Raw genomic sequence first — 26035 nt, 5'->3', positions numbered from 1 at the left:
TCTCAAAGCAATATAGTGCTAATTCCTTATCTACTTTTTCAATTTGTCTTTGTTCTAGACCCTTGACTTGAATACCCCCAGAAACAGAGAGTTCAAACTCTTCAGTCAATACATACCACCTATGAACTGATCTGTTTTCTAGAAACTACTTGTGTGTGTGTATGTCTGTTTGTGTGTTTGTTAACAAATCTGAACTGAAACACCTCCCTGTGTTTTTTTCCTCTCATTGGTTAGTCCTTAAGAGGCACATTTAACGTGTTTAATTCGTTTCCCAATTTATTGGCCCTTAATTATTTGAAAGCAGTTCCCCAAATCTTCCATTTTTGAGACTAAATGTTAGAAATTAATCATTAATTTATCATTTGATGTGAACCTTTAACTCAGTCATTCTTAAGTGGTTTATCAGGGCCTCAACATCAGAATCACCTGGAAACTTAATGAAAAAGCAAACGCTTTGTCCCATCTCAGATCTACTGAATCAGAAACCAGAGGATGGGGCCTAGCAATCTGTTTTTAACAAGGCTTTGAAGTGATTCTGATATTTGCTGAAATTTAAGAGTCATTGGTTTTACCTATCTATACTACTAGTATTTTTATTATTGAGGGTCCTGAAATACACAGAACTACAGTGTTAGGTAAAAGTAGATGATATTCAAGCTTTATGCCACAATTTTAGTTTAATTTTAAAATAAATGAAAAGGCCTTAAAATGGCATTCCCCAAATACTCAATGTTACTTGTTTCCATTGAACTTCAATTAATTTTCACTGTGTAATCTCAGAGCATATTTGAATGTGTGCAGTTCTTTCTCCAGAAAAACTTCAGTGTCTGTTCATAAAGGTAATGATCAAATCAATTAACAACACAGAAAGGGGTACTTTTGAATTTGTAGGGTGGTAGCAGGTGTACCAATAATATTACATAAATATTAACTTAGACACTTAGTAGGTTAATCAACTGATAGCTGTGAAGTTTATAGTGCCGACCTGATTATACTCAAGTCAAAAGAGGAATGTGTTACTTAAAGGAAAAAGTCAAACCATCCAGCTCATTCCATGACAGCGGAGTTTCATTTTGTATGTGTGTGAAATTCAATAATATTCCATTGTTGAGTTCCATCAACTAATACTCATTGAATTTTAACTCCGTTCCAGGCCTGTAAGTGCGAGGAATCATGCAGGCAATAAAATAGACAAATTGTCCCTGCTGTATTATAGTGACAAGAATATAAGTATTTATACTTATTAAGGACATATGATGTGTCAAGCATTGTTCTAAGCACATCACAAACTGTGGGGGTAAGTACTATTATTATTTCTTTAAACATATCAAGAAACAGGTGCAGAGAGATTTACTAGTTTTCCTAGCTAGTAATTGGTGAAGCTATGAATAAAACCCGTTGGGACTACGGATATCATATTCTTTGCCACTGTACTTTATTGCCTCATAATTCAGAGAATTTAAAAAATGATCTTGGTTGCGAGAATGGAAATATCATGGCCTCAGAATAGTGAACCATTGGAAGAAAAACTATCAATAAAAAATAGTCAGTAAATAATGAAGCCTTAGGTTAAAAAACTACCTCATTTTTCATGGCAGCTACCTAGTATGGTAATGTGGATCACTTCAAGGTAGCAAGTTATAGAATACTAGTGAGGAAACATTAGTACCTTCAAAACAATATGATTTTTGTTTTGTTTTGTTTTGTTTGAGGAGAGCTCTAGTTAAAAAAAAAAAAAAAAAAAAAAGCTATGCATATAGTTTTATTTGGAAGAACTTTGTACTTAAAGGGAGAATGATGCAAGCAAAGGCGCCAAGTGGTAAGAGCAGATTACTTAGAATCTAAGTTCCTAGGTGTTTCTTGAATCTAATCTGATTGAAAAAAACCCTCATTTTTAAACAACAAATCATGTTTAAAATATTAATCAAAGGCTAAGAATTCACAGGAAAATCATGGGAGGAAAGAGGACGGAGACCTCATAGGCAAGGGAGAAAGCACAATTTGCAAAAGCCCACACTTAATTCTGTAAATGCTACTGTGGACTTCTGATAATGAGGCCACTTCTATTCTACACCCTGAGTTGACTCAATAATGTCAGTGTTGGATTTCAGAGTTAAAGCAGATGTTTTATTCTACTGAAATGATAAGGCCAAGCTTGACAGAGTATGGAAAAAACTTGGAATAACTCAAAAAGTGGCAGTGAGAACATCCTAGGAGAATATAAAGCTGACTTAGAGAGGAAGGTGGAGAAGAATAAGTACTTAAATATTAAATAAAATATTCAGTTTAATGGAAAGAAAAAATGATAACATTGAGCTCCTAACTCCAACCCTGCAGCAGTTGTTGCTGGTCTCTGGATAATACCAAGAATACAGAGACCACAGACTCAAGCCATGATGTACCTGTGAATATTTGTATTTATTTTGGGCCCTCAAGTTGCTAACATTGGTATCTTTAGCTCCCTCTTCTGAAGCAAGTATGAACAAATTTCAGATTCACCTCCCTGTTTCATTAATACTGCCTCCAGTAGCATCCCTAATATCACCACTTTAAGAAACTGCCTTCTTTCCTTCTTATACAACTTGTCTCTTTGACACAGCACATCATAGCAGAGTAGCTTATCTGTAAAGCACAGGATCATACAGACAGGTCTCCTCATTCACTCTGCTCCCAACCTTATCCCTCTTTTCGCACTGTGTTGTACACCAGCCCAACACATCTTATCTTCCACTGACTACTACCATGATTTTCTGTTCATCAGTGCTCCCTCTTTCACATCACACTTACAGTAGCCATCCCTGGCAACTGCATTCTCAGCTTTGATTTCCCACTGTGTTTCCTAGCACAGTACCTTGAAACTAATAGGCAAACAGCAAATATTTTTGAATAAATTAACAAACCAACAAATACACTCACTTACCTACACCTACTTAGGAAAACTGGACAGCTTTAGAGGCAAAGACACCAAATGAGTAAGGAGCATTGTTACTGTAGCCCCCCATGGTGGTGACCAGTAAAGGATATAAGGAAGCCATCTGCAGGGACAGAAATGCTCTCTGCTTTGTTTTGGGTGTTGGTTATGAAAGCCTATACAATTGTCAAAATTCATTAAATCTTAACATCTCTGCAGTGAATTATATCTTAATTATACATCCATTAAAAGTGAAAAAGTGAAAATCACAACACCCTGACCTCGACAACTCAGCAAGCTCATATTAAATTAGGCAGAGATTTCCCAACTACTGGTGGTGAATTCCAGATGCACTCAGTTATTGGAGGGCATCCACAAAGCTGGAAGTAAACTAGGCATTGTCTGTAGATCAAATAAATATGTTGACATACTATAATTTTTAAAGTTTAGGAAGATTCACACTGTTGCAATCAATTAAATAGAAATGTATATAAAATTGTTTACAGTTTATTTCTAATTTATTTTAAAAAATCAACTGATAGTAATATACAGTAGCTATATTTACATTTGTTTTACATTACAAAGGGTTATACTGTTGAGATGCTGAGAAAGATCTATCTCAGGTAAGTACAACTGTTTTGTTAACTATACAGAATCGCATACATCAAAAGTTGCCATGTTCATCAGTGACTTTGGAGACTTGATGATTACTTGCACCCAAATATTTCAGTTTCAGAAAGGAAAACATGTTCAACTGCTTAGCAGTTTGGCAAGCTATAATTGACAGGTTTCTGGCACTAAAAGAGACAAGATGGTACGTCTTTAGAAGTTCTGACATTATTCAACATACATTTCGCTAGCATGTGTATAAGGGAAACACTGGCAAACTGAGAAACAAATGGGAAATAATTTGTTCTTCTCGGTTATATTCTACATGGAACACGGAAGACCTGCCTTTCTCTCCCAGTTGTACCACTAATCCACTCTGTGCTAATGTGAGCAAATTAGTTAAATTCTTTGTGATCAAGTTCTTCATCTGTAAAAACACATGAGATTTAAACATTCTATGAGAGTCAAATGACTATTTTCCTACGATATTTTTCATGTGCCCTGAACTAGCCATTTGGCTAGTGCATGAGTATTACTATGTATTATCAGTAAAAGTTGTCCTGCCTCAACATTGTAATATAGCATTGGAAAACAAGTTGTGTTCCTGTTTCACGTTTACTTCTTTATAGCTTCATTTTAATGAGAAACATGCAATCCCTCAGCCTCTGAAAGCACAGCCAGCATAAACTGAATCCACCAAATAAACAGAGAGGTAATACTGATGCTCATTCTGGAGGCAGTTACAGAATTGTGGATTTGGTTTGTCAAGTAAGATATTTTAAGTGCCATTATCACATTTCCTAAGTTGAATAATCTGAAAGAAACTTAATCCCAAAGGAGGGAAAAACAGCTGCACCAAACAATTTAATCAGACAATCCTTAGGTCTTTGTGCACTGTTTATTCTAAATAAATTTGAATAAAAACATTGTTTTAATAATTGTACTTGTTTTAATAAAATGAGGAGCTCATTTTTTCTTTATTTATAACTTAAAAATAGCAAGATAAAGAAGCTTTCTTTTCTGTTTTCTTTTCTTTTCTTTTTTTTTTTTTTTTTTTGAGACGGAGTCTCCCTCTGTCGCCCAGGCTGGAGTGCAGTGGCCGGATCTCAGCTCACTGCAAGCTCCGCCTCCCGGGTTTACACCATTCTCCTGCCTCAGTCTCCCGAGTCGCTGGGACTACAGGCGCCCGCCACCTCGCCCGGCTAGTTTTTTGTATTTTTTAGTAGAGACGGGGTTTCACCGTGTTCGACAGGATGGTCTCGATCTCCTGACCTCGTGATCCACCCGTCTCGCCCTCCCAAAGTGCTGGGATTACAGGCTTGAGCCACCGCGCCTGGCCTCTTTTCTGTTTTCTAAAGATGATAAAGTCTAAGGGAAACTTGTCCTCACAATTAAATATTCTGTAAGTGTAGTTTTTAAAAATGTACTTGTACAAGCACATAGCCAAATTTATTTTGCTAAAAATATGTGTAATACGTATGTGCAGAAAAGGTAACTGATATATTTTAAACATAAATTGCCATGTTGTTAATAGTTAAATTCAAGACAGATGATAATACATTCTAAATTTTCTAGATTGAAAATAAAGAGAAGGTAAGTTACCAGATATTTGTTTCATATACCCTAAAACTACCTCTGAAGAGCTTAAAGATCATAATATATTTTAATTGGATTTAGAATATCAAGTATTAGAATTATCCTTCCTATTGGCTTTATAGAAAAAATTTAACAATTTTATTATATTAGGAAGTTTTTTTTGTTGTATAAAGCTTTACATGTTAATTTAAATGTTTAGGGAATATTTGTATAATGTCCTAAATGAAGCTTTTTTAGAGAAAATATTTTTGACTAAGAAAATTTGATGATAGTACTGATATTAACTATTTAAAGGTAATAGGCATACTTCACAGAAAAATGATTATCATAGCTCATCTGTCATAATCTTTAGAAAGCTAAATATCAAATAACAAATAAATCACCTTCAGATAAATTGAGAATCAACTAGTTCTTATTATGCAGTGTTTGAATTTATATGGCAGAAAGAAAGGTAATTGGCCCAGAGTAATTTTTCTTAGCACCAGTCTTGGGTTGTGTCTGCAAAACACACTTGATGTGGAGTTATAAAAATTATAACATCACTCACAATAATATGGACTATCTCCATAGTTAATTTCTGTCGCTTCTCCAGGGCTCCAGGATAGCCAGCTGTAGCTGGTTCTTCAGCATCTTAACGTCTCTTTTTAAATTTTCTATAGCATTGCCTACATGTCATCGATTTTTCTTTGGAATCTGATTTCAAGGTTTCTTCTGCTTCCTGCCTAGATCCTGATTGACACAGTGGAGCATCTCACCGGAGGAATATTTTACAAACATAGGCGGGACTTTCAGGAGGGAGGCTAAATCTGGACACTAGATTTCAGAAGTATGACATATAGTGGGAGATGAAGTCAAGAGAATAATTTTAATGACTCAGGTGGAGCAGGTAGGGTATATTAAAAGGCCAAAGAAAGAAGATATAGAGAAGAGACTAAAAAAAAAAAAAAAAAAAAAAAAAAAAAAATCATAGCATGAAGAGAATTACTAGAAAGTGCCACTTAAACGAAGAGCAGGGGGTTACAAATAGGAGAGAATTATCAAAAGTTATAAATAATAAAGAAAGAGCAAACTGTATACATGTTCAAAAACAATCATCAAATCGGATGAGTAACATGTTCCTTTTTATTGCCAGAAGCTTTCAAGAAAACTAAAACTCTGGAAAACGTGATCTAGACAATAAAGTGGGTAAAAAGCAGAGTTAAAAATAATAATCTTTTGTAAGTCCTGGTGTTTGTAGGAAGAAGATAGGTAGAGTACTGGGCTTGTAGTAACTCATAGAAAAATAGTATTTGGTGGGAAATAAAGGATAAACATTTTAGGGAACACAATTCATTGTACAAATTTTCAATTTATTTTCTTTTTTTGTGTAGTATGAGGGTCTCACTATGTTGCCCAGGCTCTTCTCAAACTCCAGGGCTCAAGTGATGCCTCAGCCTGTTTTCCAAGTAGTTGAAATTATAGGAGTGTGCCACAGAACTTGGCTATTTCTGTCTATTTCTGATATTAAAGACCAGGGATATATATATATGCTCTCAGTCCAGCATATCTTAATCAAAAACCCCTTATTTGGGAAAAAATACCTTTGGCTAACCCAGCTTCAAATGCTACGATATTTGACTATAGAGCCTCGGAAACCATAATAATCTATTTTAAAATATATCAAAAAATTATACCCCTGGAATAAGTAACATTCCCTTAATTCAACATGATGATGTTGACATTTTTGATCTCATAACACGGGTCAACAGCCTCACAAATCTATGACAAGTGTTCACAGGCTTCTTCACACACACATGAATGCACAGAAATGCAAAATACTGCCGGGCTCTTCCAACATGTCAGGAAAGCATTCGCTTTATTTTAACCAGGCTTTTGTCTGGCCCAGGAGACCTATTTGATGCTGTCATCTAGACTGGTACAGACCTTCCAGAAGTCTTGTTCATGTTCTAAATAAGTCAACTGACAATTTTTTATCAACATCTGTGACTTCTTTGCACTAAAATATCTTGAGATATTTATGTAAAATGTATATGACCAGGCTGTTTCCCAGATCATCTGAATTAAAAATTATTTTGATAGGAGCAAGAATCTTCACTTTAATGAGGTTCTTGATATATTTGTGTGCACAAAAAAATTCTGAGAAATATTGCCCTCGGCTAGATACAAGCGTAGACGAATGAAGTACCTGGGAACCCTTGTTTGACTAGCAGTTGATTCCTTCTTTAGTAGACCCTGACGTATTTTGTTTCCTTTGAATAAAACTTCTATTAAATTATGTCAAATTAAACCTAAATTAAGCAAACGCCAGTTATAAATTGTCATTAAACTAAAAAGTAAAAATACCCTGCTATCCAGGAAACAGGATACAAGTTATGAAAGAATGGCTTGTTTTAGTCTCAAATCTCTCTCTTCTGTGGCGGTATTCCTGACATCACTTTTGGCAGTGTAACAAGTACAGCTAGAGGAGACAACACAACTGTGACAATTACCGGTGGAGCAAATGGAAGGACTCTAATGTGTTAGCATTATTCAGCAGGCATCTGGTTTTTTAAAATTCCTAGATATGAAGGTTCCTGGGGACTCTTCTACAGACCACAGATATGAATACCATGAAGGTAAAATGCTGAAACAGAATTATTTTAGTGATTAGTGACAATAGCAAAATGTCTTTAAAACAATAACCCTTTTACTAACAGTACAATAAACAAATGTCACCGCTAAAAGTTAAATATTTGTACATTTAGGAATAGTTAGGTAGCTCTAACTGATGAATGCACTATTAGTTTTATTACTTATCTTTATGGTTGTCAGGGTCCATTTACTTAAATAATACATATAAGCAGAGTGTGCTGATTCTAATAAACGTATCTGCGGCTTCAACGCCATGTGCGAACCATCTGAGCTACTCTTTACAGTTGATGTTAACCAGAAAACCTTAATAAAATAAAAGCATGTTATTCTTACAGTTACTCATAGTTTATTCATTTTGAAACACATTCTGCCCTTAAATACTTGCATGCCCATCTTGTTGAAGATAATGGGATTTGTCTTGGGTAATAAAAGTCAGAATATGGCTAAATAGACATTATGGAATTTATACCAATTTATAAGCATTTATCTTCATTACTGTATAAAGTGAAGACAATTTGGCTTTCTGTGATCAGTTTTTGCCTTGCCTCTCCAAATTGTTTTTTTTTTTTTTTTTTTTTTTTACAAAATATGGTACATAGAGTATAAATTGATACAATGTATCTGAACAATAATTAACTCCATTATTGCTGTGCCATCTGCCCTTTTCATGTACCATCATTTCAACTAAGCACTTATAATAGTGTTCAAGATGTCTAGAGTGTCTGAAGTTAAGTTATCAGAGCAAAATTTGTGGTTTAATAAGCAATGCCAGTGGAAGAGAGCCCTGGGTGCTAATTGGACAAGGCCTCTCCTTTTCCCACTTCCTTTCTACTCCCTTTGGAATAGTGCACAACAATCTGTGAAAAGTGAATGTACGCACAATGCAGCAGAGTGCCTCGAACATCCTTCTGTGAATTCCCAACCCACAGGCCTCACTTTTTCTTTTATGCACCTCTCTCTACTGTATAAGTCTATCACCGTCTGGTTCACCTTTACAATAAAGACAATTCTCCTGAGAGAAAAGAATTCGTCACCAGAAATGATACCAGCCCATATCATACACATAAGAGAAAAGATGGCTTTAGTACATTAGCCATACACAACATTTTAGCTGGTTATTGCTTTCTGGCTACTTTTTTCTCAAGAAATGTTTCATCAACTATTTTTTATTGTTTGCTGCATTTTTAGGCTTTTTTCAATCTGTTGTCGCCCTTCTACTTACCTAATTTATTTATTTATACTCTTCTTCTCTCTATTTATGCCTTCCAAAATTATTATTTAATATTACTGAGAGAATTTAAATTAAAAGTAAGGAGGGACTGACATTCTTCTGGTTAAATGTTAAATGTATAAATATATGACCTTTGTCTTTATGTGTTAATGTAAGGTAATTTTAAAAGTATTGTAGTCAAGTTCAACTGATAGACTATCTGTCAAACTCTGCAAGGGAAATCAAGGCCTACATATTCTACATTAATCATCTGTAACCTGGTACTGAAATATGAAAGATTTTCAGGAGCTACCTTGTATTTGAAATGCTTTGTTCGAGTTTTGTTTTGGCATTTAGGGAAACTGAGGCTTGTTTAAATCTTTTAGTCTTCTTTTGCCTAGAAACTAATGTTCCACTTTTGTGGATAATAAGAATCAAACATCTTTAACTGAAAAGGAGGCCTAGTTCTCACAACAATGTGAAATAGAAAATGATTGCCTTTGGCTTCCTGTCCCCTAGGGGCTTCACTTTTTTTGGCATTATTCTGTGTCCTATAGAAAACCGCTACCAGGAAAGGAGCTACAATTGATGCACCTGGAGCGATAAGTGATGCATCTAATCAAATGACTTTTATTATTCTGCAACACCTTGCGAGCTTCATACTGATTATGATCTGAATCATCACTAATAAGAAGACAGTTATTATTTTTATTTTGGAGTGAAATATATCTCACTTCAAAAAAATGTAATTCGGCTAGGGAGCTAGATCGGCTCCACTCCTTACTAACAAACATACATACTATGTATGTGCAATTCCATCTGCAATCAAAAGCAGGTGATATTTCACTTGATGCTCACAGTCGTGTTCCTACTTGTAGCTACAAGATGAACAGAGATATCCATATTCTTACTGTGACATAGTACCTCCTTCGCATTTAGGAGAAAGTTTATAGAGAATTCTGGCAAAATTCTCATGCCAGAATAAATGTATTTTCTAAAAAATGCATTGTTCTATTTTTTCAAGACAGTGTCTTTTTTTTTCAGGGCTAAATATTTTTATCTGAATGTAGGTAATGTTAATATCATCAGAAGAGATCCATTTATAGATGAATAAATCCGTCTCTTCTCAATAGCCTCTTTGCTTCTTCTGTGGAGCAAACTGTCCTAAAATATGTTTATAAATCAATATTTAGGGATCAGACTTAGAATGAAGCGAAAACCTTATTTTATTTTATTTTATTTTATTTTATTTTATTTTATTTTTGATTCTGAGTTTTGCTCTTGTCACCCGGGCAGGAGGCCAATGGCACAGTCTTGGCTAATTGCAACCTCTGCCTCCTGCGTTCAAGCAATTCTCCTGCGCCTGCCTCAGCCTCCTGAGTAGGTGGGATTACAAGCACCCATCGTCACGCCCAGCTAGTTTTTGTATTTTTAGTAGAGACGTGGTTTCACCATGTTGGCCAGGCTGGTCTCGAATTCCTGACCTCAGATGATCCACTGACCTCAACCTCCCAGAGTATGGGGATTATGGACGTGAATTACTGCATTTTTAATGGTAAAATGGCTACATATTTTAATATGTAAGTATAAATATCTTTGAGCTGGACATGATGGCTCACGCCTGTAATCCCTGCACTTTGGGAGGTCAAGGCAGGTGGATCATTTGAACCCATGAGTTTGAGACCAGCCTGGGCAACATGACAAAACCCTGTCTATATAAAAAATATGAAAAAATTATCCAGGCATGGTGCATGTGCTTGGAGCCCCAGCTACTTGGGAGGCATTTGAGCCTGGGAAGTTGGGGCTGCTGTGAACTGTGATTGCACCACTGTGCTTCAACTTGATCAACAGAGTAAGACCCTGTATTATCCCCCACCCCGCACAAAAAGAACAAACATCTTTGAACGAAATATCTACTTTTCTCTAGAATAATACATACCCTTTAAATATATAGGTATATGTATATATTTCACCCATATTAATCTATTTTATTATACCATTGGTTAAATATATAAAAATGCCTATTTTACTAAGAAGAAATATTCTGAGAAACTAGAATTAAATTTAACTTTACAGTTACACTGTCTTTATTCAGGATAAATATTTATTTTGTATGCTTCAGGATATCATCGATAACTCAAAATGATGGTTCTTGACTACTAGTAATATGCACTCAATATCAACACCTGTAAAGAAATCAAGATAGTTTCTAAAATGAAGAGTTTATAAAGACCTTCCTTTTTAAGAACTGTTAATTTGTAATCTTGAATATTCTTTTAGAAGCATTAATTGTCAAGATGTTGAAAAAAACTGTTTTACATAATGTTGCTGCCTATTCTGGAGGAGCAACTTAAAATCAGCATTATTTCCTTAAGTAGCTATTCATTTTTTAAACGATTAACTATTTAATAAACATCGTGAATTTTTTCGATGCCAGAGGACACTTACAGTAGTTTATAGTCTCTATTCTAACCAGAAATATCTTTAATTCAGACAGGGCAAAAGGTAACTTCAAAGATAATGCATATATGAGGAAAATTTTACAAGTGCTTAAGTGATTATTTAACATGATTCATTGTCATGATCGTATTATAAATAGATTATACAATGAATTAAACTTAATAAGTAAAACTAGTAACGTCTCTTTTACAAATTACAATTAGTGGCCTTAAATTTGAAATAGCGTTTTTGGTTCACACCTATAACAAACCAGGCAGCAATGAAACACTGCTACAGATTGATGCTAAAGTCTACACCATCAGTATGAAAATTCTCTCCGTGTGTTAATGGTAACTCTTTCATTACCTTCCCGACAATTTCAGTTTCAGTGGTTTCTCATGTGTAAGACAAGTTCCACTGTCAGAGGCAGGCAGAATTCTTGGTTATCCCATTCCTCCTTGTGAATCTGATTCAAGCTCCAGGAACAGTTGTAAATTTTACCTTTTACATGAATTTTTTTTTTTTAATCTCCAGTTCTTATCTATCTCTATATTTTTCCAGAATCCACAGTGTTAACATTTATACATCTTCCTTTAGCCTCAATTTTATGTCAGTCAGTGTTAGATGTAAATATATAACTAGTATAGAAACTAAGTTGTAAACTAACTTTATAATCTAGTTTATACTATTTTGGAAGAGTGTAAATTTTCCATCTCAGATTTCAATTGCTTCCACATTTCCTAGTGCCATGTTGCAATACTCTTACTTTGACTAACAAATATTAGAGTTGTAGTGATCAAGGCATTTTAAATATTAGAAGAACAAATAATATTCATTTGTACATCAAAATTTATATTCTTGTGACTTCTAGGTTCTAAAAAAATACAATAAATTTCTAGGCTTTCTATTTTATCAGCAAAAACATCTTCATTTCCTTAGATTCTTCCTTTTCCAATTTTTAGAGCATCATCCTACTTGGATTTATGTTACTTCTTTCAGTTGTCTCCTAAAATATGTCTGGGAGAACTGAACAGAGATTCCAAATGTGGTTGCCAAGAACTGTGAAGAGTGATATTTCACCCTAATTGTAAGCTGAAACTTAGCCTTCCATAGTATCTTGGGTGCTAGCAGAAGACACGAGCCTCCTATATAAGAGACAATGGACTTTATTCCTCACTGCAAAATGAGCAGTTGAGCTTTATATTTTTGTCAATCCCCCTTGTACGCAAAGTCAAACAGTGGTGATGGCAAGTGGCCCAAGTAGATGCCAAGTAGGCAGAGAGATTTTTGTTACAGGTAAGAAACACCAAACCTAGGAAACACCAATTTTTATATTGAGCTGCAAGTGAACTTTTCACTGGAGGGAGACATCCTTCTTATATTGGACAGAGAATAAATCTTCCCTCTGCTGCTGAAGAAGACACTATCTTTATCTACGAAGACTCTTTGCTATGCAAACGTCCTTGAAAAGATAGTACAGAAAAAAATGCTGTCAGTTACTTTCTTTGCAAGACGTGCAGACGTATGAACTCTCTCCCAAGGGTGGTCTCATTAACTTAGAACAAAATGAAAGTATAGGTATCTTTTTAAATGTGCAAAAAGTGATAATAATTTTGCAGACAGAAGATATGCTCCCATCCATTGATATAATATAATATAATCAATTCTGATTCTTACACATGACAGTGTCAATTGACATACCATTGCAGTAATGTTTTGCCTAATTCTTGGCTGCCAAATAGAAATTCAATAATGTAATTGCATTTAGACCTAATAAAAAATTTCTCATTAAATCCATACAATTACACAATGTTGCACAGGTTCAGTTTTTCAAAAGACCATGTCCTAGCTAGAGTAGCAGATACATACAGTTTGTTTTCCAGCACGTGCCACACCAGTCAATCGTCTCCCAAAAGTCTAATCCTGTAGCATTGAATAAAGGAGCGTTCACTCTTTGACCAGAAGATTTCATGGGACCGTAGTAGGACATTTGGGTCATCATATGGGAAGAGTTTTATTTTTAAATTTTTTTACAATGATTATAGATCATTTTAATCGTTTATATTTCTTTCATTGTCTGATGCCTTTAGAACCATGGCAGCACACAGAATACTTTAACATTTAAAAATAACAACAATAAATTACATATATAATAATGTTTCAATTAAGCTCTTAAATTAGCATATGGATTAATAGAAAGTTGTAGGAATGAAAAACACATGCCCCTGGAGTGTTAAACAGTCTGCTCCAAAGCAGGGATATTTCTACTTTGAAATAGTTAAAGTAAAATTTTATGTCTCAAAAACTTTCACAACATGCTTTGGACTTGATTGCTTTGTCAAATGTCTCCAATCTTGTGAAAATATTCCCTGATATTTAATTAACTGAAACCTTCTTCTCTTCAGATATAACCTCAATTGTAATTAAAAATGCATGTGTCAACATTTCTAATTAGTGGTGGTAATTAATATTTATTGAGGGTGCACAGGGCAGTTGGTGATGTTCTAGACCCTTGAGTAGCATGAGCAGAATTTCAGAGAAAAATACATTATGACTGCACATATATGGCAAGGCGCACTCACAGGGTTTGGAAATTAAAGGATGAGGAGTTAGTTTAGTAACTGTCATGTCGCTCCAAATATGTCATGATTTGACAATAGAGAAGCAAGCCAGGATGAAAACGATATGGCCAACATTTTCCCCTCTTAAATTTCTATTTCACTTCTTGCAATTTGATTATCTAAAGCCTAGAACTAATTAAGATTTATAACAAACTCATTGAGGCAGCTGTTTGGAAAAGAAAATGATGATTTTGGAAAAGCATCAACTACAAATAGGATTGATTATTTGTTTGAAAAATCAACAAACACTATGAATACAGAAAATGCTGAAATAAGTAAGCTATAATGACAAACTGTATAGGTTCAATAATGGTATGTTTATACTGAGTCTTAATATCCTGTGATCATTGTCTGACGTTTCACCCTGGAGATGTTTATACTATGAAGTACTTTGAAGTTTCATGCATGAAAAAGTACTCTGATGCTCTTTAGTTTTATTAAAATTTGAATGAAAACAAAACAAAACAAAACAGAGCCAAGAGCAATAATTATTAATATAAACCACAGAATTTATATTCAAAACAAAATTTGATGATAATATAGCACAAAAGCTAACAAGATAGGCTGGAATAAAACAAGGTACAATATTGTATTTAGGTCCAAAGATTAAACAAATAGTATTATATATCAAAACAAGTTTAATTTTAATCATTTGAGAATGCATTTTAAAGCACAAAAATATTTGAAATGATAACGGAATAGTTTCGTGTACTCTGTAATTAAAAGGGATATAAAAAGAAGGGATAGTATTTAAATGACACCAGAATCAGGATAATTTTTAAAAATCATAAACTTGAACACTTTAAAATTACATAGACATACATTACGTATGTATAATGCATGTATATACAAACACTATATGTACTTGTAATTAAGAAATGTGAAAAGCAAGTGACAAAAAGCAAATCTAGGAAAATATGAAATACCAAACTTACCCTTAAAATTCTATTGTTATTTCTGAAGAAAAATAGTAACACTGAAATAAGAAAAAATAAACAAGTGGAATTCATGGTAATTCACAAAAGAAAAATACAAAAATGAACAATACGCATACAAAAAAATGTATTTACAGTCAATTAAAACTGAAGAAATAGAAAATCCAACTTAAAAGAGCAATGAGGTTTTTTTGACCTAATACATTAGTACATGTTAAAATGTTTCAAATTTTGTTTTCATGTGTTGAGAACCTGCCATATTTATATGCTGTTGGTGGGAAGCTGAAAATTAGTACCATCTTTTTGGTGAACATTTGAGTCTATGTATCATTTACACTTCTATGTATTTCTCTGAAGAGTTAATCAGCAACTAGCCAAAGTTGAAGTGACAAGAACTGGAGTATTTAGTGCCCTGAATAGCAAAAACCTAAAAACAATCAAAATGTTAGTTATGAAGTACTCATTCACTGGCATAATATGCAACCATATTAAATATTTAAGTTATAATGCATTGATATGGAATATCAATGATACATTAAGTGTGAAAAACAGATTACAGAAAAAAAGTGTGTAATACAGATTACAGAATTAAGAGCAAAACTTAAGCAGTGTTTTTCAAAGCATGTTAGTGGAATATAACTTCCACAGAAAAGAGTTATGTAATCCATATAATCAAATGGTTTGGAAAATGTTGCATATTTTATCCTTTTTTTTAGAGAGTCACAAGGCATATGAGTATATTACAGGCTCTGAAAAATTTGGCCACAAAACAATTTTGTTTAGCCCAAATTGCTTACTAAAATTATTTTGGGTTTTTTTTTTGCATAATTCCTTGGAATGTGTCTGGTCTGGTACTCCTATTTCACTTTGGAAAATGTTGCTGTGCATGCATCGAAATAAAAATCTGTCAAGGGAGATACCAAATTAACAATGGTCACCCTAGAGAATGAGAAATTTAGAAACGTTGATGTTCTAGTTTATACATTTCTCACATTGTACCATATTTGTTTTTTTTTTTTTTAGCTTGGGTAATTAGAAAAATAAGTTTAAAAGGAATGAGTGAGTGAAAATGAACAGAAGTGCAGGCTTCTGGTTTAAATAGCACCTTCCACATAGCCTTGTAGACTCCCTGCTTAAATATCTAATAAACTTTTCAAAAACTTACCAACTTACAGAACATCTAAAACTACACCTTACGGAAATATTATAATCAGAATCTTTGGAGTATTTACCCTAACCCTAAAGTCATGGGCCTGAATATAGAAAATACATTCATGTTTCATTTTATGAAATATAATGGCACTGTCAGCCTCAAAAATGGTATTAATTTTGTTTCTTTACCATTGCATAGTTTCAGTCCCAGAGTCCCAGCTTTGATACCAACCAACTGCTGCCACTTCCTATAGCATGCTTTTGGAATGGCCAGGGCAGTGATCATGTGCTGCATCTATCTCCTGTAATTTTTAAATCTGTCTGGACATGGCAAATTTCTGGAAACAAAGGTCAGAAATGAAGTTAGCCAGTGGTGATTGCATCCAGTCTAAGGTGTCGTTTCCACCAGTAATGTGTGCTGGTCTGAAAGAAGAAGGCCAAGCTACTGAGAGCCCACATTGTATGAATTAAAGATGATCAAGGATGCCATGGTTCAGAGAATCCAAAAACCAAATAATGAGGATAGTAGAAAAGATACACTCAGTTTAGCAGAGGCACAGGAAAACTGCCAACTGAGCTGATTGCTACATTAATCTGCCATGCTCCATTTCTCCTGCTAGTGGTTAACCTAAAAAGAGACACTGAGGAAGGTAAAAGGCATGCCATACCCCTTTCATTTACCAAATGTGGGGCCTATGAATGAATGAAATAAACATGGGACCTTTGAAAGGGAAAAGAGAACATCAACTTTGTGTTCTTCCACTTACCTTTTAGGATGGTGCAGGAACTATAAGAAAACTTTGACAGCTACTTCCTACCTTTCTTCACACATCATGTGAAGAAAGTCAGCCATAATGAGAAAAGAAAGATGATTTAAACATGTCAAAAACGTCTGCCTCAACTATAGCAAAATAAATGGAAATGGAGGAAAATGAAGCTGGTTAAGATGACGTAAAATTTGCAGGAATCCTAAGCTGTGGGAGTGAGAGACTCCATTGCATATGACAGAGGGCATCAATAACACTGCACACGTTCTTCCACTGAACACATAGAGCTTGACTCTGATGTACAATAGGCCCTATTCTTGATGTTGAGGACACAAGGATAAGCAAAGTGAATTCTGTTTAAAATTATGACGTGGAATATATAAAGAACTTCTAAAATGCAGACAAAAGCCACAGAGGTAAAAACTCAAAGGCAAATCATAGATATGTGGGCAAGAAAAGGTGAACCAAAAAAGAAAGGATGATAGATCTTCAAAAGGTGGGGGTGAGGGTGGATGTGAAACAATTCCCTCAGGAAACAGAGTCAGTCATCCAAGAAACAAAGCATATTTTCTTTGGATTAAAAATAATAATACATATAAGGGTTTAATATTCCACCAGAAAATAAAAAAGATTCAAGGATGAAGAAATGCATTATACGGCAAGCATTTCCTCAAACTTCAGATCATTTCAAGGACACCCTCTCTTATTATAATGTCTCATCCACTCTGACCAGCACAATAAAACAAAAAACATAAAAGTAGCACAGAAATTGAAAGAAGTTTATAAAACATGATTCTTTGTAAATTATTTTATTTTTTTCCTGAGGCACAGGAGAATCAACTGGAAAATAAAAAATCATTAGGATCACTAATTAAAGTGGCTAGTCACAAAATAAATATACACTATCAAGAGTTTTCTTAATTTCCTTACAAGCCAGCAATAATTTTTGATAATTTTTACCAAAGGGATTTAATCCACATTAATGATAACAATGCAAGCACAGTAAATTCATTTTGTTTTGTTACTATTTATCATATGTATCTAATAATAGTGAAAAGCTAGTATTAATCAATGTACCCAGAACTATTATTTAGCCACAAATACCCGTTTTTGAAAAACTTATTATAGGCTGGGCGTGGTGACTCACGCCTGTAATCCCAGCACTTTGGGAGGCTGAGGCGGGTGTATCACAAGGTCAAGATATCAAGATCATACTGGCCAAAATGGTGAAACTCCGTCTCTACTAAAAATACAAAAGATTAATCAGTCATAGTGGTAGGCGCCTATAATCCCAGCTACATGGGAGGCTGAGGCAGGAGGGAGGCAGGAGGGAGACAGAGGTTGCACTGAGCTGAGATTGCGCCACTGCACTCCAGACTGGGCAAAAAGAGTGAAACTCTGTCTCAAAAACAAAACAAAACAAAACAAAAAACAAGAAAATAAAAACTTATGATAATATAGCCCAATAGACCAATATTACTTAATAATAAAACAAGTATATCACACGTTTTATATTCTGTCACATAAATTTATAAAACATACGTTCATAGAAAAAATGAAAAGCTTTCCATCTTATATGGTGAGATTAAAGGCCATTTTAATATTTCTTAACAATAATCACGTTCTACTTCAGAAAAATGTGTTATTTTAAAGAAAAGGCTTATGTACTTCTAGAAATGGAAAAGATGGAACTTGGAGTTAAGTGGCTATAAAAAACATTTTTGTTTTAATTAACTAGTAAACAACAATCATTCAGTAGCAAATAGTCTATTGTGGCCCTTTTAATACTAACAATTCTTTAATAGAAACACAATTGTGCTGATCATAAAAAGTAATAACTCCAATAACTTGGCTCTGGTGACAGTATTGTGGAGTGTGATCATCCGAATATCATGAATTTAGAGTCATTTTGACAAATGAACTGCATGTTCACTGATAACCTTGATGGATAATAAAGTATATGACAACTATGTTCTTGATGGAGTAGCTGGTGAAATACAGTATTTACCAAAAAAATCCCTGGAAATATTCAAGAAATATTAAAAGAACTAGCTGGAAATGTTTAAAGAATATCAAAGTTCAGAGAGGGGAAAATGTCATTTGGCTTTGTCTATCTATTAGTCAGGCCTCTCCAGAGAAACAGGATCTAGGAACTAGTGTATCTGGAATTGGTTCCTTCTGGTGGGTTCTTGGTCTAGCTGACTTCAAGAATGAAGCCTCCCAGTGAATAGTACAGTTCTTAAGGATGGTGTGTCCAGAGTTTGTTCCTTCAGATGTTCAGATGTGTCCGGAGTTTCTTCCTTTGGATGAGTTTGTGGTCTCGCTTGACTTCAGGAGTAAAGCTACAGACCTTCGAGGTGAGTGTTACAGCTCATAAAAGTAGTGCAGACCCAAAGAGTTAGCAGCAGCAAGATTTATTGTGAAGAGCGAAAGAACAAAGCTCCCACAGCGTGTAAACGAACCTGAGCAGGTTGCGGCTGCTGGCTTGGGTAGCCAACTTTCATTCCCTTATTTGGCCCCACCCATATCCTGTTGATTGGTTCATTTTACAGAGCAATGATTGGTCCATTTTGCAGAGTGCTGATTGGTGCATTTACAAACTTAGCTAGACACAGAGCGCTGATTGGTGCATTTTTACAGAGTGCTCATTGGTGTGTTTACAAACCTGTAGCTAGACAGAAAAGTTCTCTAAGTCCCCACCTGGCCCAGAAGCCCAGCCAGCTTCACCTCCCACTAGGAGTGCCAGAAACAGAAGGCGGTCATCCCCACTCAAGCAGTCAGGCAAGAGTGTGCTTCCTCCCTTCCTCCCTCTTTCTCTTCTACTCAGGCCCTCAGTGTATTGGATGATGCCCAGCCACACTGGTGAGTGCCAACTACATTGTTCAGTTCCTCATCTCAAATGATAATCTCCTTCAGAAACACCCTCACAGACCCAGAAATAATGTTTAACCAGACATCTGGGCACTAGTCAGTTGAACGCTAAAACTCACTATTACAGTCTATATTTTTGTATTATACCTAAGTTTGTGCATATTTTCTTCTAGGAGTTAGCTAAAACACTGATGAGGACTACCATAGCTTGAAACAAGTTTTGAAACCATAGAGTTAGGAAGACAAAGACATCAACCATCGCCATTTCTAGCACAGTTCTCCTCCCGATATAGAGAAAATTGTTGAAGTAGAAAGTCTGTCTTCCTGATCTATAACATGATTATGTGTTGGTATGTAGTTATTAATTTATTATGTGCTAAATAATTTCAGACTTAGGAATAAATCCCTTCAAGTCTAATTTGGCTGTTTGGGTATCCTTAAACAAATATAAATCTCCTCTCTGAATGTCATACTAAGAAGCAATTTTAATTCTAAATTATTTGTGTTAGGGTAAGATGGTTTTATAAGGTTTTAGCTTAATAAAACATATACTCCTATACATATATATTCAACTTCTTATTCTTGTTTTCACTTCTTTCTTATGTATCTTGATACTGGTTCTTCTTCTTGTTTAGCGTTAGAGATGGATCAAAATCTTTGCTTTTAAGAACTATTGCAATAAAATCTAATACACCCCAGTTTTTCCCCAGTGTTTAGCCATGAAGAGATTAAATTTGCTAGAGTTTTGTGAGACTTTTATTCTTGAAATATGTAACTTGTTCAGTGGACCACTCACTAAGTAGAAAATTATCTTTTGAACATATAAATAATGTATAAATTGAGAACATATCAATTCTGTTCCAATAAAAAATACAGTCTGTGACAAAGGGACAACAAATAAACAATCAATTTAAAATCCATATGTGTGAATTGCATTAATCATGAAATATTACTTTTTATTTTAATTAGTTCTAACTTTTAAGGGCATTATATAAGATATATAATAGCTCAGTATTATTTTCCCAAATACCAAATTAGCAATATTTGGAACTAATTTTAAAAGATGTTCCTTATTAACTAAACTAGAGAATAATTGATTTCAGTTATATTTTTCCTTGGGGATTTACAGAAATTGTCTTCAGAGAATTTAATGCATGAAAACTATGAGGATAATATGTTAGAACATATTCATTAAATTCTGGTTTGCCTTTAAATGTTTCAACTAGTTGCCCTTCAAAATTTCTCATCAACTATTTCATAGTAGACTAAATTCAAATAGGAATGTGATATAAATTTCAATAATCTCTTGTTCATGGCACCAGGAGGCATAAATGAAAATTTAAGTTGAAAAAGATCTAACTGGGGGCAGGGGCAGTAAAATGTACAGAACATTTACCGTGCACAGACATATAAGACTGGATGATGGCCAAATCAGAAAAGACACCAATTCTAACCTACCTGTGCCCTCCAACCAGAGTAACTGGTATAGCAGCAGCCCTACTTTTACACAATATTTTCATATTGGCAAACTCTCCCTACAGCAACACATAGTAAAGAAACATAGTACATCTGTTTATATGGTATGTAGCAACATACACTACAGCAACATATTGTACAGACAAACAAGTTAACTTGACTCTCATGAGTATTAAACGAGAGGATTAAATAGAGGGTGAGTACAGAAAGGGAAACTAGGGGGCTGCTTACTAAGGATGAATATCCAAATGGTGCCTGTTTAGTCAAGAGTTCAACATCAAAATATCTTATAATGTTGATATTGTTATAGCATTCTGTTTCTTTCATGGTTTTCTGTCTTTTATTTGTTTAGTAGGCTTTATCAATAAATTATTGTGACTAAGTCATTTTCGTCTTTCTCTTCATTGTTTCTACAAAGAGGTTGTAAATTTCATTGTAACAGAAGAAAAAAAATCAACATAGTCATTGTAAATTCTACAGTAAATGGCTCCAAAAACATATGCGATTCAGTTTCTTAGATGGTACTGTAGTACATCTGCAGAGAGAAATAAGAACCTAAATGAGAATTAGCAAATTATTTCTTCAAGGTTTAAAATCATTAAATAATGAGAGCAAAGATGTAATTTATCTGAGCCAACAATCAACAAGTAGTAATAATTGGTGAAGAAGCTTTAGCAGCAAAAGAGTGAAGCAAATGCACTATTTTTTGTGTGTGTGAGGTGGTATTTTCATTGATTAAAACAAATACATACATCCAAACCTTTGACTTGATATCTCCCACAATCACAGTTTCTAAAATGTCTTCAAACCATGTCACTTTTATCACATTAATTTGAAATAGCTACATTCTAGATAAAACCAGCCTTGCTTTTTTTTGCTTTTTTGTTTTTTGTTTTTGTCTTCTACAACCTTGCTACTCAAAATACTGTAGGTAGATTAATTAGAAGTGTAGAAGTGCAGAATTTCAGGTCCCAAACAGATCGGCTGAATAGATCCTTAATTTTAACAAATCCACAAGTGATTCAAATATACATTAGATTGAGAAAGACTCAATTTAGAAAAACTGTTCAACAATACTATTAAATTTTTATAGAGAAGTTTAAAAACGTAAAGGTTGTCGATATGAACAAGAGACAGGAAAACACTGTATAGAAGAGGGTGGTTCCTCAGCAAAGGCCCCACTCTCAAGCCTGAAGACCCGTGGCCCTAAATGAGGACAGGCATTCCTGTTTTTGCACCCAAAGAGTTGCCTTTTGGCCCACTATGCCTCCTATTCTGCACCCATATAAACCACGAACCCTAGACTCCAGAAGCAGACCAGCAAGTCAGCAGATCAGCAGATGGACGGACATGAATGGAGTGCAGAACGACACCGCAGAAAAAGAGAGAAGAGAAGGAACAGTCAAATGCCCAGAGGAGTTTGGCTGGGGGTGGTTGGAGAGGAATCCGCAGCTGGGCAGCCTGACTCCAGGGGAAGATCACCTCCCCACTCCATCCCTACATTCCAGCTCCCCATCCACCCCATGAAAGCCACTTCCATTACTCAATAAAACCTTGCATTCAACCTTCAAGCCTGTGGGTGACCTGATTTTTCTTGGAAGCTGGGATACAGCTTCTCAGGATACAGAAAACTGTCACACTGGCCCTTGCCGAAAGGCATAGGGTCCATTGATTTGAGTCACACTGAAGCCTTCTGTGGACAGCAAAGCTGAAAGAGTTTTGTAACACCAGGGTTGCAGACACCCACACCTAAACACTGCTGCGGGATTGGAGCCCAAAGCACTCGCTCCAGCCTCTGCATCTGCCTGTTTGCATGCTCCCTGGACTACAAGGGTTTGAGTAGTGGGGATACCTAACAGGCCAGCCACACCCCTCTTGCACATCCTGTGAGGGGGATCAGGGAAGGCTCCCGTTTCACTGTCACCATTTATATGTTACATTCAAAATTATTTTTTCAAAATAAATTAATATTCTTCCGGCAGCAGGGAGAAACTTGATTTGAAAATATCCACTCTTAACATTTCAGTCCCCACAAATGGAACTAACTTTCCTTGGTCTTTTTATACCTGGCTCTGCTCTATACTATGAGGGTTCTTTATGCAAATGGGCTTGACAGTATGAATGTTCAAGCTGTATACACCCACTTCTATAAATAGCCACCCAATGGCCACCCTCAACCCTCTGGTGCAACACTTCAATGCAGTAGTAAGATACAAATGTCTGGAAGAGGGCTCCAGTTACTCCTTTTAGACTTAGAACATGGTTCCAGATAGGTGTGGGATATAAAAGAACATAGCTTAACTTCAAGACTGGAGCAAGGCACAGTTAAAGGAGGACCAGAGCAGAAGATATGGATAAAATGGGGCCCACGGTCAGGCGTAGTGGTTCACGCCTGTAATCCCAGCATTTTTGGAGGCCAAGGCAGACAGATCACGATGTCGGAGATCAACACCATGCTGACTAACATGACGAAACCTCGCCTATACTAAAAATACAAACAATTAGCCGGGCGTGGTGGCACGTGCCTGTAATCCCAGCTACCAGGAGGCTGAGGCAGGAGAACCAATTGAACCCGGGAGGCGGAGGTTGCAGTGAGCTGGCATTGCCCCACTGCACTCACTCCAGCCTGGGCAACAGAGGGAGACTCCGTCTCAAAAAATAAATAAAATAAAAATAAATAAAGTGGGGCCCATGTCTGATGCCCAAGCTTCCTGGGTCTGTGGCCATTACTCTTTGTGAAGATCATGTAAGATTTTGGACCAATAACTTAGGATGTATTTAAAAATCCTTTATATAGAAGTGACTTTTTAAAAACATTAACACTTCTCAAAATGCACCCAAATTAGTATTATAATTTTATAAAGTTCTGTACAAATAATGCTCTAAGCAGAAAAGAAAATTCCCTTTAGTGTAGAGCAGTGAGAGTCTGCAAGATACATCTCCTCTAAGTTGGAAATGAATTAAAAATCTTCCCCGTTTGTTAAAGTAACTTAGAAAACCTCCTAAATCCAAGTTTCTTTCAGTCTGAGTTTCCTTTTCCACACACACTCTGGTTTATAATGTATTTCACATTTTTATCATGAGATAACCCTCATACCTTACTGTGGTATGTGTAAATACACTTTTAATCTAAAATACATAGTTAAGCACTGAAATATAAGAATCAGAGAAAAGATCAGTGAGGAAAATAAACTGTATTTCCTATAAGAACAAAAACAGAACGCTAAAAATCTCTTTTCTCTTAAATAGGTTATTTTAATTCTGAGCTGTACATTCATCATTTCTTTCCTAGACCTTTAGGATAAAAAGCACACACATCTAAATCTGAATATTAACATTCAGTAAATATTTAAATTAGTACTGAAGAGAAGTATTCTGCAAACCCAATAGAGTGTGCTCACCCATTCATAACTTCTTTCAGCTCTTTGCTTTGTGTCTAAACACTGTTTTCTATAATGCTTAATATATTTACAATAAATATAAAACTTGGTTAAATAATTTTCTTTTACTACAGGGCTGAAATTAATTTCAGTTTGTCACAAGGAAAGTTAAACTGTTGTAGACTTTTATTTTGAAAAGGCGTGTAAAGCATAATGCTAATCATAAGTTTAACTGAATCAAAACACAAAACAGACACTTTCATAATGTATTCAATCCCTAATTGAAATTCAACATCATTTAGAAATTAAAATTTTTAGATGCCATAATTGCTTCAAAAACCTTTTGTGCATTATATGTTAAATATTTGACTGCATTAAAAAGTCTTTAACTGATTGTTGTTAAATCACTTAGACACTCTCAGCAAAGAGCTTTATATGCCAAGTAAGTCAATGTTGCAATCTATTATACCAACAAGTAAAAGCCATCAACATTTTTCAGCCATCATCATCCATGCACTTCAAAAAGTTAATAGCTCAAATATTTTGTTTTATAATTTAAATCTTCTTTACCTCTTCCCCTCAAGATTTTTTTTGTTACAAGTCTCTCGATGGAAACCTTTAATCTAAAAAGAATTATCATTTCACTTTAACTGTGCCTTCTCTGCCTGTCTGATTTATGCTCTAAACATATGCACTGTGATGCCTTTGGAACTAGGTTATGGCCTTGAGTTCTCAAGGGTCAAGTGCATGACTGACAATTTTTCCTTACAAGTGTGCTGGCCATATTGATATGGGATTATAAAAGGTCCTTTTCATAGTATTATGTTACACATTCATTTTGTGTGTGTTATTTTTTAATAAACTTTTATTTTATAACAGTTTCAGATTTACAGACAAATTACAAAGATATTACGAAGTTTCCATATGCCTTACATCTAATTGCCCGTATTTTTATGATCTTACATGAGTAGAGTCCATTTGTTATAACTGATGACCAATATCAACATACTACTAAAGTAAATAACTTTGTGAAGATTTTTCTTTCTTTCTTTTTTTTTTTCTTTTCCTTCAGGATTTCATTCAGAATACCATGTAATGCTGCCTGTCTCCTTCAGCTACTCTTGGCTGTGGCAGTTTCTCAGAGTTTCTTTTGATGTCATTGACCGTTTTGAAAAGTAATGGTCAAATATTTCGTATAATGTCTCAATCAGAATTTATATTGTAGTTTTCTCATGATTAGACTGTAATTATGTGTTTTGGAGGAGGAAAACCACAGAGGTCAATTGCTATTTTCATCACAACATACCAAGGGTACAAACCATCAACATTACTTAGCAATCACTGTTTATATTTACTTTGATCATCTGGATGAAATAGTGTTTGTCAGATTTCTCCACTGCAAAGTTACTTTTTTTTTTTTTTTAATTCAACTCTTTG

The sequence above is a fragment of the Rhinopithecus roxellana genome, chromosome 4 (assembly GCF_007565055.1).
Source record: "Rhinopithecus roxellana isolate Shanxi Qingling chromosome 4, ASM756505v1, whole genome shotgun sequence".
Classification (NCBI taxonomy): Eukaryota; Metazoa; Chordata; class Mammalia; order Primates; family Cercopithecidae; genus Rhinopithecus; species Rhinopithecus roxellana.
This window is presented reverse-complemented; position numbering follows the sequence as displayed.